The sequence below is a fragment of the Onychostoma macrolepis genome, chromosome 04 (genome assembly GCF_012432095.1).
Source record: "Onychostoma macrolepis isolate SWU-2019 chromosome 04, ASM1243209v1, whole genome shotgun sequence".
Lineage (NCBI taxonomy): Eukaryota > Metazoa > Chordata > Actinopteri > Cypriniformes > Cyprinidae > Onychostoma > Onychostoma macrolepis.
In genome coordinates, this window is record NC_081158.1 from 28,310,229 (window position 1) to 28,326,860 (window position 16,632).

General features: G+C 44.0%; 1 pseudogene; it reads left to right on the forward strand.

The window, feature by feature from the left end:
• The window catches only part of LOC131539564 (scavenger receptor cysteine-rich type 1 protein M130-like), a 51,720-nt pseudogene that overhangs the window by 27,445 nt on the left and 7,643 nt on the right, over window positions 1-16,632 (forward strand).

Sequence of the window (16,632 nt, forward strand, 5' to 3'; positions counted from 1 at the left end):
ATCACAGGCTTTGGAGAATTGATCCATACTCCTCTGCATGTCAGTGCTGGCATTTAATGCACAGACGTCAGCGAAGAGAAAGTCACGGGCGGTGGCTTCCTGGACTTTTGTTTTGGCCCGCAGTCTCCGCAAATTAAACAACTTTCCATTGGTATGGTATCTGATACCGACACCAATGTCACCGTCAGGGCTGGACTGGGACAAAAAATCGGCACTGGCATTTTTTGGTCCTGGTGGCCCACCACTATATATATATATATGATATACACTACCGTTCAAAAGTTTTTGAACAGTAAGATTTTCATAATATTTTTTTTGAAAGAAGTCTCTTCTGCTAACCAAGTCTGCATTTATTTGATCCAAAATACAGCAAAAACAGTAATATTGTGAAATATTTTTACTATTTAAAATAACTGTTTTCTATTTGAATATATTTTAAAATGTAATTTATTCCTGTGATCAAAGCTGAATTTTCAGCATCATTACTCCAGTCACATGATCGTTCAGAAATCATTCAAATATTCTGATTTGCTGCTCAAAATACATTTATTATTATGTTGAAAACAGCTGAGTATAGTTTTTTTCAGGTTTCTTTGATGAATAGAAAGTTCAGAAGAACAGCATTTATCTGAAATAGAAATCTTTTGTAAATAAATAAAAAGTATTAATTTCCATAATTTCTTTCCCAAAAAAAATAAAAATAAAAATTATACTGACTCCAATCTTTTGAATGGTGTATTGTATAATATTACAAAAGCTTTTTTATTTCAGATAAATGCTGATCTTTGGATCTTTGTATTCATCAAAGAATCCATTAATAATAATAAATATTTCTTGAGCAGCAAATCAGCATATTAGAATGATTTCTGAAGGATCATGTGACACTGAAGACTGGAGTAATAATGCTGAAAATTCATCTTTGATCAAAGGAATAAATTACATTTTAAAATATATTCAAATAGAAAGCAGTTGTTTTAAATAGTAAAAATATTTCACAATATTACTGCTTTTGCTGTATTTTGGATAAAATAAATGCAGGCTTGGTGAACAGAAGAGAATTCTTTAAAAAAAACATTTAAAAAATCTTACTGTTCAGTAACTTCTGACTGGTAGCGTAGATATGTATCATTGCATAGTTGTTTTGGATAATAAAAAAAAAAATGTCAGGTCTGACAATAACGTGTCTTTTCTATTCTACACTCCGTTTAGAGCCCAGGTTATTACTCTCTTTGCGCTTCCTCCTTCTGAGGAGGACCAGGAGTTTAACCTTCTCTGCCCAGTCAGGGCATTGAGAATTTACACTGAGCGTTCTGCCCCCTTCAGGCAGTCGGAACAACTCTTCGTATGCTTTGGTGGCCACACCAAGGGGTCCCCGGTTAAAAAGCAGAGGATCTCTCGATGGTTAGTTGACGCTATCACACTAGCATACTCCTCTCTGGCCCATCAGCGCCCCATTGGAGTAAGAGCCCATTCCACTCGAGGCGTGGCCTCTTCCTGAGTGTGATCTAGTGGTGTGCTCTTGGCCCTATTACTAGTGCTGAGACTGTACATACGACTGTTGGAACAATTATCTAAGGCTGGGCTGACCTCAATGAGTTCAGCCCTCTTGCCTCCTGCAGGGCTCACCCTGCACATAATGAACATAATTGGTCCCTCTGAGCCTTTATGGCTCAAGGCCAGTTCATATCAGTCGTTCCTCTTCATGGCACGGCGGGATAATATTTGTTCCCCATAGCGTCTAGCGATGCAGTACGAGTGAAGTATCGAAAGGGAACATACTTGGTTACTTAAATAACCTCGGTTCCCTGAGATACGGTAACGAGTACTGCGTTCCTTGCTGTGCCATGACGCTGCATGACTCAGTGTCATCGCTTCAGTCGAATTTGCCTGAGATCCTATGGCGAAATACCCACTTATATAGCCAGATGGCCCCGTCCATTCTGGCAGGCTCTGAAGGGCTTCACCGCCATAGGCTCGTGCAGCACCGCTGCTGAGCCATTCGTTCTTTTTGGGAAGTGGGAATTTTTTGGGGAAATTGGGAAGTGAAAGACCACCAAAGAATCTATCACGTTGCATCATGGAAAGTTTAAGACGAGGATGTTTGCCATTCCAGACAAATTTGGCAATTATGCTTTGTAATCTATCCCAAAAATGAGAAAGGGGAGGCAGAGGCAGCATAGAGCTGACAAAGTTTAGTTTGTCTTAGAGACAGGATGTACTGTCCAGTAATCAGTCTTAAATGTATTGCATTATAAAACTTCCTTCCCCATAAGCTGTTTTATGGATTGTTACTGAATTCTCTGTCCTATGTCCAGGTTACACTGATCTCAGACTGGTGAATGGCTCTGACTCCTGTTCCGGTCGAGTTGAACGTCAGTACTTCAGTAAATGGGGCACTGTGTGTGATGCATGCTGTGATATGAGAGCTGCCAGTGTCCTCTGTAGACAGCTGAATTGTGGGATTGCTGTGTCTGTTGTGGGATCAGACTGGTTTGGAGAGGGAGGTGGTGAAATCTGGGCTGATGTGTTTGATTGTGATGGGAATGAAACAAAACTCTCAGAATGTTCCATCTCTTCATGGAGTCGAGCTGAATGTTCTCATAGACGAGATGTTGGAGTCATCTGCTCTAGTGAGAGGATTTCATTGAACAAAAAATGTCCAATACATACTGTAAATTACCTTGCAATATCTTAATAAAATGTCACAAATTCTCTTCAGGTTCCTCTCTGGCTCTTCATGATGGTCTGGTGCGGTTGTTTGGAGAGAGACAGTGTGAGGGGGAGGTGGAAGTTTTCATCCATCAGGTCTGGAGGAGAGTTCTGCTGGACTCCTGGAGTCTCACTGAATCCTCTGTGGTCTGCAGACAGCTGGGCTGTGGCTCTGTGCTGAACTTCTACAGCTCCTCTTCATCCAGTTCTGAACACAGTCATGAGTGTGTGACGGGCTTCCAGTGCTCTGGGAGTGAAGCTCATCTGGGGAACTGCAGCTCTCCACAAACTCTCAACTGTGGCTCCACACAACAGCTGTCAATCGCCTGCCTTGGTGAGAACAACAACATCTAGTCAGATTCTTCAGTTGTTAGTGATCAATTATGGGGTTATTTTTGTTCTATTATTCCAAATAAATAGATTATGATAAAAATTGGTACAGTAGAAGATGTTCAAAAATTGGATTTCGTTAGACCATTAGACTGTGTATCATTTCTGTTATGAAAACAACAATATACTGGATACAGACGTGTTATGAAAGTGTCATGTTATTCAAGCTGAAATGGAAAGCATAAATAAGCACCTGACTAAAAAATGGATTCAAACTCATGATAAGCATGCAAGTTTGTGTAATGGATTAAATTACCGTCACAAAACAGCATCCAAAGTCAATGCAAAGGCATATTTTTCAGCAATGCAATGTTTTTATTTGCATTATCTGCTCACAAGTCCCCAGTACATTCTGCAGTGATGCTGGTACCCATCACTGATGGTCATTTGGGCCCACATTTGTTATTACACATGGTATTATGTTCAATTCAATTTTATTTGTAAAGCACTTTTTACGATACAAATCATTGCAAAGCAGCTTTACAGGGAATTAAGTTTCTACAATATATTTATATATTGTAGAAACTTAATATAATTTAACTTATTGCAAAATTTGGTAATTCTGTATGTTGTCTGAGGGTTGGCATCCTCTGAGGTCCTCTGAGGGGTTGCCGTCATCTCTTCTCAGGCGTTTGGCCGTCTCAGATCATTTAAGGGTTGGATCCAGACTGAAGCTTCTGTAATTCCTAGTTACCAGGAAACAGAGAAACAAACAGAGACATAATTAGCGTATCTGCTGTTCCATCCAAGCAAAAATGATTTGTTCAACCAAGCTCTCTCTTCCTTCGGCTTGCTCCCTTTATCAGGGGTCGCCACAGCGGAGTGATCCGCACAAGCCAAATACATGTTTTTCACCGGATGCCCTTCCTACCGCAACCCAGCCCTGAGAGTGCACTAACTCGTGCAACCCCAGTGCTAGGATCAAGCTAAAGAATAATAATGTGCGTTTGATCAGATATAACTGCAGTACAAGATTATAAGATGCATTATGTGAATGCTTGGCTAAAGAGATGTGTCTTTAATCTATATTTAAACAGAGAGAGTGTGTCTGAACCCTGAACATTAAAAGGAAGGCTCTTCCAGAGTTTGGGAGCCAAATGTGAAAAAGCTCTACCTCCTTTAGTGGACTTTGCTATCCTAGGTACTACCAAAAGTCCAGAGTTCTTTGACCTTAGGGAGCGGGTTGGATTTTAGCATGGTGGAAGACTAGTTAGGTACGCAGGAGCTAAACGAGGGGTACTCAATAGGCGGACTCCGGCCCGTATCCGGACCCAGACATGGTTAAATCTGGAGATTTATGAAGCGGTGCTTAGAGACAGAGAGATAGACCTGAAGCATGTTGTTTCCATTGCTACTGATGGAGCGCCATGTATGAATGGGAGAGAGAGAGGGGATTAGTGTCACGCTTGAGAGCTCACCACCCTGACCTCATGGCATACCACTGCATAATTCACCAGATGGTATTGTGTGCCAGCCTTGGAGAAAGGTACTCAGAAGTCATGACAGCAGTCATGAAACTTGTCAACTACTGTATCTGAGAGCATCCTCTGTTCTGCAACATCGTTTGTTGCACTCATTTCTAATAGAGGTGAATGCAACATTTAATGATTTGATCCTTCACAACCATGTCCGGTGGCTTAGTAAAGGCAAGGTACTGGAGCGGTTTTGGGCACTGCGCAAGGAGCTGGAGACATTTCTGTTGGATCAGAAGAGTGCAAAAGCCAATCCGTTTGTGGATTTCATGAAGAATGAAGAGGAAATGGAAATTGTTTCTTTTCTAACTGACATTACTTCCCATCTCAATGATCTTAATATGAAGCTCCAGCAAAAACAGTAAAGTGTGTGGCCTCATGTCAGCTGTCCGTGCTTTCCAGAGGAAGCTGGAGGTGTTCAAATGTGACTTACAGCAGGACCTGCTTCACTTCCCAAGACTTTTGGATCAGACTGCAGGAAAACATCACCATCACAATTATGCTGAATTCCTGGACAAGCTGATTAAAAATTTCCAAACTCGCTTTGAAGATTTCCCTCTGGAAAAACATGTCTTGCTGTGCATCTAAAATCCATTTCTTGTCAAAAATATTGCAGAATTCTCAACTGAAGCCACGAAAGTCTTCCCATGCGCCAGTGCTGCTTCTCTGCAAACAGAGCTAATTGAGCTCCAAGAAAACCTAGCACTGCAGGAATCTCACTGTGACCCTGTCACCTTCTGGACGAAGATGGTTACTGCAGCAGGTGTTCCTCTCCTGCAGAAGATGGCCCTTCAAATTCTCACAATGTTTCCCTCAACATACTGCTGTGAATCTGCCTTTTCAACCGTGAACATGGTAAAAAACGCATACCGCAGCACACTCACCAATGAACACTTACATCAGTGCCTCCGCCTGGCCCTCACACCTTTTATGCCCAAGTTTAAACAACTGGTGGCACAAAGAAGGTGTCACCTTTCCCACTAAAAGGCCTACCATGTCGTTTTTTGTGTATAGTTCGAACGTTTTTTTTTTGGAGTTCTCTATTTGGAATTTGACCATCACTTTTCCAGACCTCGGACTGAATGGAAATTTGTTAAGTGGACCTTTCAAGTTTATATTTGAGTACCCCTGAGCTAAACCATTTAGGGCCTTATAGGCAAGTAATAATATTTTGTAACTGATACGGAACTTAATAGGTAGCCAGTGCAGAGACTGTAAAATTGGGGCAATATATGATCATATTTTCTTGACCTGGTAAGGACTCTAGCCGCTGCATTTTGAACTACCTGTAGCTTGTTTATTGAAGATGCAGGACAACCAGCTAGCAGTGCATTACAATAGTCCAGTCTAGAGGTCATGAATGCATGAATTAGCTTTTCTGCATCGGAAACAGGTAACATGTTTCGTAGCTTGGCAGTGTTGCTAAGATGGAAGAATGCTGTTTTTGTAACATTGGAAATATGATTTTCAAAAGACAAGTTCCTGTCTAAAATAACACCCAGATTTTTGACTGTAGAGGAAGTAACAGTACATCTGTCTAGTTGCAAATTGTAATCCAAGAGATTCTGTGTACTGTTTTTTCGTCTAATAAGTAATATCTCTGTCTTAACTGAATTTAATAGGAGACAATCATTGGTCATCTTTTACATTTTTAACACACTCTGTTAGCTTAGATAATTTAGAAGTTTCATCTGGTTTTGTTGAGATAATTACTTGAATATCATCAGCACAACAATGGAAACTAATCCCGTATTTTATAGTAATAATATTACCAAGGGGCAACATATATACAGAAAATAGCAGAGGACCTAGGACAGATCCTTGTGGTACTCCATACTTCACTGGTGATAATTGAGATGACTCCCTGTTTAAATAAACAAAGTGGTAGTGATCTGACAGGCAGGATCTAAACCATCTTTAAAGCCTGCCGTTGAATTCCTGTATAGTTTTATAATTGATCTATGTCATGATCTATAGTGTTGAACGCAGCATTAAGATTAAGTAAAACTAGCAATGAGATGCAGCCTTGGTCTGACACAAGAAGCAACTCATTTGTAATTTTAACAAGTGCAGTTTCTGTGCTGTGATGGGGCCTGAAACCTGACTGAAATTCTTCGCAGAGATCTTTTTTTTTTTTTTTTGCAAGAAGGAGCACAATTGAGCGCTGCGATCGTGCCTCTCTCTCCTCACGGGGATGGGAGGGGCTCCCACTGTCACTACCCGCGCTGGCTTCTCTGCCACGAGCAGAGAACCATTGGCTAGTGCTTTGGGTGATCTGAGGGTTACAGTGAGAGCCTTTCCGCCGGGCCAGTCCCCACGGACCTCTCACTCCTCCCGCAGCAGCTGTTCTGTGCGGCTCCCCGGTGATTCTGCTGTGCCGTCTTACGGCGTGCCCAGTGTTTCATTCAGTACACCGATAGAGGATCAGATGTCGATCGCAGCATCGGGGGATGGGCAATCGTCCTCTGAGGATGAAGATTCGGCGGGGCTGCCTGCCTCGGGAGTCGCGGCCGCCGCCGAATCGGACCCAGAGTTGACGGCTGTGCTTTCCCGGGCGAGATGATTGGTTCCTTGGCATGGGCCGTGGCTCGCGACCACGCCCTGCCCGGGTTCCTTTCTTCCCGGAAGTGCATGAGGAGCTGACAAAGGCCACTTTTTACGGCCAGAAGCGGCTCGTCTGCCTCCCCCATCCTCACTACCCTCGATGGCGGGGCAGCTAGGGGGTACGTTGACATTTCCCAGGTGGAGAGTGCATTTGCGGTGCACTTGTGCCCGCAAAACGCCGCCACTTGGAGGAATCGTCTCGTCTCCCGTCCAAAGCCTGTAGGCTAACGGCCGCTCGCGGCCAAAGCTTACAGTGCTGTGGGCCAAGCTGCCTCTGCCCTGCATGCCATGGCTATCCTGCGAGTACACCAGCCAAGGCATTAAAATGCACGAGGGTAGTACCAACCCGAGGTTGATGCAGGAACTGCGCTCGGTGACTGACCGTGCCCTACGGGCAACGGAAGTCACGGCGCAGTCCCTCGGGAAGGCGATGTCCACACTTGGGGTCCAAGAGTGCCATCTATGGCTCAGCCTTGTTGAGAAGAGCAGTGTCGACAGTGCGCTGTTCGACGCTCTCGTCTCCTAGGCTAAACTGTTCAGCAACACTGTCGAGGACTGTGCCCAGCAGTTCTCGGCAGTACAGAAGCAGACCAAGGCCAATTGGGCATCTTGCCCCGGCGTGATGCACCGCTCCGCCACAGGGAAAACCCCAGTCTGCTTGTCGCCGTGGGCGCCCTCCTGCATCCTCCAGAGCTGAATCGTCCCATATGTCGGTGCGTCGAGCCTCTCGCAGGAGCGCGGCGCCCCCCGTGTCCCAGTCGGCCCCTAATCGTCCAGATAGGTGACAAAGCAGCCCTGACATGGGCAACCCAGTGATGTGGGAAGCTGCTCTTTCTCAGGAGACGGCGGGGACAGCACCGTTCCTTCCCACAGAGGAGGGCTGGGTGGAAAATTCTGGTTCTGTTCCGCCACTGGCTTAAGGGCCAGCGGTACCCACATTGTCAAAAGAAAGAGCAAATGTCCTTTTCCTCTAGGTTGTCAGGTCCACGGGCTGACAGTGTGCGACGCATTACCTCCTCACTCTCGCCCACGACCCATCTTGCCAGCGGCCAAGAGAGTACGGTTCGGGGACGCAGTGCCTCCCCACGCACCTCTAGCCAGTCCCCTCTGGGACCCAGGGAGTTTTGCGAGGATGCCTCAGAACGCACAGCCTTCTGTACCATCCAGCTCTACTCCCCTTCGCTGCACCACCACGGGTACGTCGATCGTGCCGTTGGAGCCACTTGCACGGCCTCTGGAGGCGTGGCTCATGCTGCCCAGCCCGTCTCGTTGGCTCACACGCACGATTCGACTCAGCTACACGATTCAGTTCGCCAGGCGACCTCCCAAGTTCAGCGGCGTTCTCGAAACTTCAGTGGTAGCTCGGAACGCTCCTGTCTTGCGCGAGGAGATTGCTGTCCTCCTGGCAAAGGATGCAATCGAGCCGGTCCCTCCAGCCGAGATGAGGCAAGGGTTTTACAGCCCTTACTTCATCGTACACAGGAAAGGCGGTGGTCTTTGACCAATCCTACACAGGTTCCCGTTCAAGATGCTGACGAACAGGCGCATAATCAAATGCATCCAGCCCCAGTATTGGTTTGCAGTGATTGACCTGAATGACACTTACTGTCATGTTTTGATCCTTCCGTGACACAGACCGTTCCTACGGTTTGCATTCGAGGGTCGGAAATGGCAGTACAGTGTCCTCCTCTTCAGGCTGTCCCTGTCCCCCCGTGTCTTCGCGAAAGTCACGGAGGGCGCCCTTGCCCCGCTACGGGAAGTGGGCATCAGGATCCTCAACTATCTCGAGCATGGCCCGCGTGCGAGAACAATTGTGTGAACACAGGGACCCAGTGCTTCAGCACTCAGCCAGTTGGGTCTTCACGTCAACTGGGAAAAGAGCAAGCTCTCCCTCATGCAGAGAAACTCGGTGAGTGTGGTGGCGCGTCTCACGAGCGTGCCCAGTCCGTGCTGAACTGCCTGAGTTCCTTCAGAGGCAGGACAGTGGTACCACTGAAACCCTTTTCAGAGGCTCCTGGGGCATATGGCATCCGCAGCCACAGTCTTGCCACTTGGATTGCTTCATATGAGACCACTTCAGCACTGGTTATACTTCTGAGTCCCGAGATGGGCATGGCGCCGTGGTATAGTTCGCGTGATTGTCACGCCAACGTTTTGCCACTCATGCAGCCCCTGGACAGACCTTCTCTTTCTACGGGTCGGAGTGCCCTTAGAACAAGTGTCTCGGCATGTCGTTGTCACGATGGATGCCTCCAGTGCGGGCTGGTGCGCTACATGCAACGGGCAGGCAGCCTCGGGGTTCTGGTCAGGACCTCGACTGCTTTGGCATGGCAACTGCCCCTGATCTGGAGCTACTAGCCTTGCGGCGGTCCGGCCGCTGCAGCTTGGCTAGCACGTGATGGTCCGTACGGACAACACTGCGGATGTCTCGTATATCAACTGGCTGGGGGGTATACGATCATGTCGCATGTCACAGCTCGCCCACCATCTCCTCCTCTGGAGTCAGACGCAGCTCAAGTCGCTGCGTGCTGTCCATATTCCGGGGGAGCTCAATCATGCAGCCGACGCGCTCTCTCGACAGCTCACGTTCCCCGGAGAATGGCGACTCCATCCTGAGACGATCTGGCTAATCTGGAGTCGATTCGGAGAAGCTCAGGTAGACCTGTTGGCTTCCTGCGAGTCCTCCCAATGCCAGCTGTATTAGGCTGGGAAAGGAACAGCGGCTTGGCTATCTCCAGCAGCGATGTACTCAGTGGTCCCTGCGGGCACCAAGGTTAGCGAATTTGCGCTGGGGCGATGGGAAGGTTGCGACCTTTCGCATGGCATTTGTCTGTCACGCTCACTTGTCAGCATCTGCATGCCACAAGGTTGTGACGGTGTTCAGGTTGTGGCGCTTTTCATAGGACCCCTATGTCGTCACAACATAACTCGTAGTGACCGACAGATAGGGAACGTCTCGGTTACGTACGTAACCCTCATTCCCTGATGGAGGGAACGGAAACGTTATGTCCCCATGCCACAATCTCGAACCATCGCTGGTTGCCAGGGACTCGTTCTCGACTCCTCAGCGTAAAACCTAATGAGTGGATGCACCTGCCGCCTATTTATACCCATGTGCACGGGGAGTGGCGCAGGTATGCAAAATGCACTAGCCAATATTCATTGGCGTTTTCTCTTAAGTCAGAGATGATTGGGGCTTCCAAGTAAATCCCCTATGTCGTCACGACATAACGTCTCCGTTCCCTCCATCAGGGAACGAGGGTTACATACGTAACCGAGACGATCAGGGTCGTTATCACTCTAGATGGGTGCAGCGTGCTTGGGCTTGACTGGCAGTAAGCCATTCAGGGAGCGCTTGATATACAGTATATGCTAGTATAAATCAATGTAGTAATAGCATAACTTACGACAAAATAACCGAGATAAGAAAAAGAAAAAAATTACATGATTCTTCTAGTAGCTATCTCCACTTGTGAAAAGCGCTGCCCTGCCCGTTTGATCGCCGCCCAGCAGACACACGGAGCGGGCATCACCATGACCGCTGCTGTGAAATGCTAAACATATTCCTCACTTCTTTAGTTTGTCCGACAACGAGGTGCACCATGAGTGACGGATCCGTATCCCAGCCATCCCGCCATGACTCTCACACTCTGCCAACTCGATGTGGTTTAATTTTTATTTTTATTTGTAATAAACACCTCTCTGAGACCTTTTTTTTTTTTTTTTTTGTCAGATCTCCACTGTTTTTGTTCAGCCAGTTACATATTTTAATTGCATGTGCATTTGTCAGTCCTGTCTTCCTGTGTCTTGTGTTTCCCCTCCTCTCGTGCCCATATTTGGTTTGTTCCTGTCCTCGTTTAGGTTATTAGTTAATTTGCTCCAGGTGTGTCTTGTTTTCCCCTGATTTCCTTGTCTTTAAAAGCCCCAGTCCTTTCAGTTTGTGTTTGTCGGGTCTACTTGTTGGATGTTGTGTGTTTGTCTTTGTTACTCTTAGTTATAAAGGATGGTAGCACATCATTTTTGAATGACTGTCTTCATGAGTTTGTCTGCATCCATATTGCATGTTTCTTCTCACTTGTAAAGTATGGTAGCAGTTATTTCTTCTAGTTGTTTCAAAGCAGTTCTTTTTGCGTTTCTGCTCTCGTTTTTAAATCTGTTTCATTCCTATCTTGACTCGGGACTTGACTTGAGACTTACTTGTGACTTGCAAAACAATGACTTGGTCCCACCTCTGGAAGAAATTCATAATGTCATTACTATTAAACTGTGAGAGAATATTTAGATCGGGTGGCGTCTGGTTATTTGTTAATCTAGCCATTGTGCTAAATAAAAACCTAGGATTGTTTTGGTTATTTTCTATGAGTTTGCGGATATGCTCTGCCCTGGCAGCTTTTATAGCGTATCTATAGCTGGACATACTGTTTTTCAACGCAATTCTAAACACTTCCAAGTTAGTTTTTCTCCATTTGTGCTCAAGATTACGAGTTTCTTTACAAGGAAATACGATGCACGATACAAGGAAATGGTCAGTAACATCATCCCTTTGAGGTACAATATCTAAATCAGTAAGATCAATACCATGTGATTATAATTAAATGTAGTGTATGATTAAAACGATGAGTGGGCCCGGTGACGTTTTGCTTGACTCCAAAAGAGTTTATTAGGTCAGTAAACGCAAGTTCTACCACATCATTTGTAGTATCAACGTGAATGTTAAAATCTCTGACAATTAGTGCTTTATCAACATTAACTAATAGGTCTGAGAGGAAATCTGCAAATTATTTTAGAAAATCTGTTTATGGCCCTGGCGGTCTATACACAGTTGCCAGAGCAAGAGATAGGAGAGATTTATTTTGCATATCTGACAGTGTAACATTGAGTAGAAGTATTTTGAATGAGTTAAACCTGTATCCTGTTTTCTGAGTAACATTGAGAATATCACTATATATTGTTGCAACACCGCCACCACGACCAGTCTTACTGGGCTCATGCTTATAACAGTAGCTTGGTGGAGTAGAGTCATTTAGACCAGTATAATCATTTGGTTTAAGCCAGGTTTCAGTGAAACAGAGCACATCAAAACTATTATCTGTGATCATTTCATTTACAGTAACTGCTTTGGGTGTGAATGACCTAATGTTGAGCCCAAGCTTTAAAAATTGTTTTTGTTCATTTATTTTGCATTTTTCTGGTTTAATTACGATCAGATTTTTTCTAGATCCTTCGTTATCCAGCAGCAACAAACAGGAAGTCCAAATTTTGTCCGATATTTGTCACCATGATTGTGAATTTGTTTAATTTTGTGAATATCTTTACATTTATTTGTGGATCATAATCTTATTTATTTGCTTTGAATAAAAGTGTCTGCTAAATAACCCCATAGTCAATAATGTGTTTTTCTTTGTCTGAATATCAGGTCGCGGGTCCATCAGGCTGGTGGGTTCTGGGGGAGACTGTGCAGGGAGGCTGGAGGTTTTTCACAGCGGCTCATGGGGGACAGTGTGTGATGACTCCTGGGATATTAAAGATGCCCATGTGGTGTGCAGACAGCTGCAGTGTGGAGTGGCCCTCAGTAACCAGCAGGTACCAGCCTGGTTTGGTCCTGGTTCTGGACCCATATGGCTGGATGAGGTGGAGTGTGAGGGGAATGAGACGACCCTGTGGAGCTGCTCGTCCCCAGGCTGGGGAAAACATGACTGTCAGCACAAGGAGGACGTAGGAGTTGTGTGTTCAGGTCAAGTGATTTTCCCTCACATTTTTACGAACCATTGCTAGTAATTGGCCAGCAACCACTATTTTTTATTTATGCAATGCAAATGTTAAATAGCATTATTGTTTTTACCACTGGGATGAAGTAATTATTGTATTATTGTTGTTATTTTATATTTTACAATTTGTTTTATTATTTTTATTGTATTTTTTAACTAAGTTACACTTTTCCATCTAGAGTTTAAAGAGATCAGGTTAACTGAGGGCTGTGAAGGGAATGTGGAGGTTTTCTACAATGGATCCTGGGGTAATGTTTGCCTAAACCAGATGGACATAGACACAGCGAGTCTGATCTGTCAAGAGCTGAACTGTGGAAGATCTGGCAGTGAACCCAGTTATTCAGAGGGACTGAAGCCTCATAATTGGCTTGATTTTTTTAAATGTCGGCAGCATGACTCCACTTTATGGCAGTGTCCATCTTCACCCTGGGGACAGAATGACTGTCATAATGAGGTGGCTAAAATCACCTGCTTTAGTAAGTTGTTAACTTGGTAAAAGAAAAAAAAAAAATTATTACCACTTAAGATTATATTTAGTGATCAAGTTTCTGTAAATATAATTTTTATGTGCAAAGCTGTATGTAGATTAATGTTTTTCAGAAGCTGAATAAATTATTTATAAAGCATAAAATGATAGACATGCACTGAGAGATTTCATGAATCTGATATTGTAATGTTTTGTTAAATAGTAAATTAAATTATAAATGATTAAATTATTGTATTTTAATTGCAGAGGAGGAGACTTATGAGTCTTCTCGGAGTCGTTTGACATGTTCAACATCTCACCAGACACAGTGTTCAAGTAAGTAAATATGACAACAAACAGGTTTATGTAAATGTGTATTACTTCAAACCTGTATTTACTATTTCCAATATTATGATGATAGTCTTCATTTGAATTATTTAAATTACACATTTGAATCATGAATGAATTAAAGATTTAAATGCCCGTAGCTTCAGTTTTATTGTCTTTTGTTGTAAATGTTGTGCTTGATCTGGGCAGCGTTGGTTGATGTGTGTGTTTTAGATCATGTTCCTCTCAGACTGAGTGGAGGGGAGGGCCGGTGCTCTGGGAGGCTGGAGGTGTATCATAACGCTGTGTGGGGCTCAGTCTGTGATGATCAGTGGGACATCAGCGATGCTCAGGTGGTCTGCAGGCAGCTGGCTTGTGGAGCAGCACTGAGGGCTGATGGGAATTCAGTCTTTGGTGCTGGTGAAGGTGTTGTGTGGCTGAACAGAGTCGAGTGCAGAGGGAATGAGATTCACCTGTGGGACTGTCCTCTCTCCCTGAAAAACCACACTGACTGCTCCCACAAAGAGCACGCTGGGCTCACCTGTGCAGGTCACAGCAAACACTGAGGAATATTATTAATTTGATCATTTTAGTGCTAATAATATTTGTATATTCAGGACAAACATATTTTTTTATTTGTATGTGTCTGTTTTTCCAGATTTGACAGTGTCCACTACTCCTGCCACATCAACACCAGCTTCTCGTCCAATTTCTCCTCCAGTGCGCTCAACATCAGTCTCTCCTCCACAAACTCCTCCAGCAGCGTCTCTCTCCGTCCCCCCAGTGCTTGTGATTGTACTGGGAGTTGTGCTCTTACTGCTCTTAGTGCCACTGCTTATACTGATTCAGCAGAACAGAGTGATGAGGAGAGGTAGGAGAGATCCAGAGACTGTCATATTGTGTCTTATTCAGTGTGTGATCAGTCATGTGTTGTGAACTGACAGCAGGTTTGTCTGTCTACACTCACAGCTCTCTCTAAGAGGAGACACAGGACGACGACTGAGGCCGTTTATGAGGAGATTCAGCACAGACACACTAATAGACACAGTCTCTTCACTCAGAGGGGTGAGTAAGTGTTATCATGTCTGATGTGTTGAGATCAGCAGGGTCATCACTTTGTTCAGAGGGGTGAGTGGAGTAAATCACATTTGTGGGACTTTTTGTGTGTTATCTGAAATGATACAGGGTCAGTGTTGTGATTGAAAATAGGGGGGATTTTGTATGGAATGCCAATCCTGCCATAATTAGAAATAAAGAAATGTACAAAGAAATGTAAAAAAGCAAAAATAAATCAATAAATATATAAATAAATGTACAAAGAAAAATAAAAAAGCAAAAATAAATAATTATTTGTAATTTTATTTCCTTATTTATTTATTTTTTCATTTTTTCCACATTTATTTATTTATTTATTTATACATTTATTTATTTCCACATTTATTTATTTATACATTTATTTATTTTCACATTTATTCATTTATACATTTCTTTGTCCGTAGGGTAATGAGGAGGCGTGTTTCGTCAGGAAAAGCAATCGAGCCAGAGTAGTCGAGGGGTAAGCTTGAGGCCACAGTGACAACTTGTGGTGCCCAAAGCAGTACAAGAAGTGTAGCCTACATGACGCGCCTGTTGATGGTGTGGGATGAATGACTTAGATGGGCGATATGGCCAAAGTCTTATATCACCTTTATTATTTCAGTTTCACGTGGGGGGTTGTTTCGGCTGGGAAGCCTGCTATCTGTGATCGCGTGCATTTGCTGAAGCTCGCGAAAGCGTGCAATCGCTCTCTTATGCGCGCTGTTTTTTTAGGTTTCACTTTTAAAGCATACAAGGCATGTTTCCAATATTCGGAATAGAAGGAGGTTTCTGTAGAAGATTGGTAGTGATGGAAATTTTGATTCTTTCCAGGGATTCATTCATTTCCAGTTCGTTCACCAAAATGATTCGTTCAGATTCGTTCACTGATTCGTTCAGTAACCATTTCTTCAAATTACATATATACGCCAGCAGGGGGCGAAAAATAGTGTCTTATGTGTCATGTCTAAAGTCAACGATTGTACTGCATTACTACTTGTTGCAAAAAACTGATTTGACTTTATTCAAATGTGTAATCTACTCATTACATAAATAAAATGGGTTCAGATGACCAAAACATAAGGTTTTCTTGCATAATTATTTTTTTAATTGTTTGGTCGGACTTTTACACATTCATAAATCGTGGAGTTATGTTCTGTAGCCTATGTTAAATATGAATATATATATAAACTAGCGTATGTGCACATTACCACAGTACCTGCTGCGCTTTGCATCCACTTTCAGCTGATTGCTGAACGACTGACTCACATGCTAAAATGACCGACCTACCCGGTACACATTCATTCACGAACGACATGCCATGACTTATGTACCAGTTCGTTCAATTCGTTCACGAACGAGATCTCTCTCTCTCGTTCAGACTCAAAACAGAGACTCGGTCAGTGATGGGCGCATTCGTTCACTACATTCAACAAATCACATCTCATACTCGAAGGCTATTGGCTCAAGGTTTAGTCATTCTTTGACAGGGTGAAACAGTCCACACAACTACCCTGTTCACTGATGTGCGCATGCGCTGCTAATAGCGCCGCGCTGCTGCGGACGGAGGAATTTCAGTGAATGAGAAATATGAGTCAATGGATTACGTGAATGAGAACGAACTTAAAAGATTCGTTCAAAAAGAACGATTCGTTCACGAACGTAACATCACTAAAGATTGGTCGCCTCGCGCCTCTTCCCGTGTGGACAGTCACCACATCAACTGATTATAATTTACATTTACATTTAGTCATTTTGCAGACACTTTTATCCAAAGCGACTTACAATTTGGGGAACACATGAAGCGATTCATCTTGAAGAG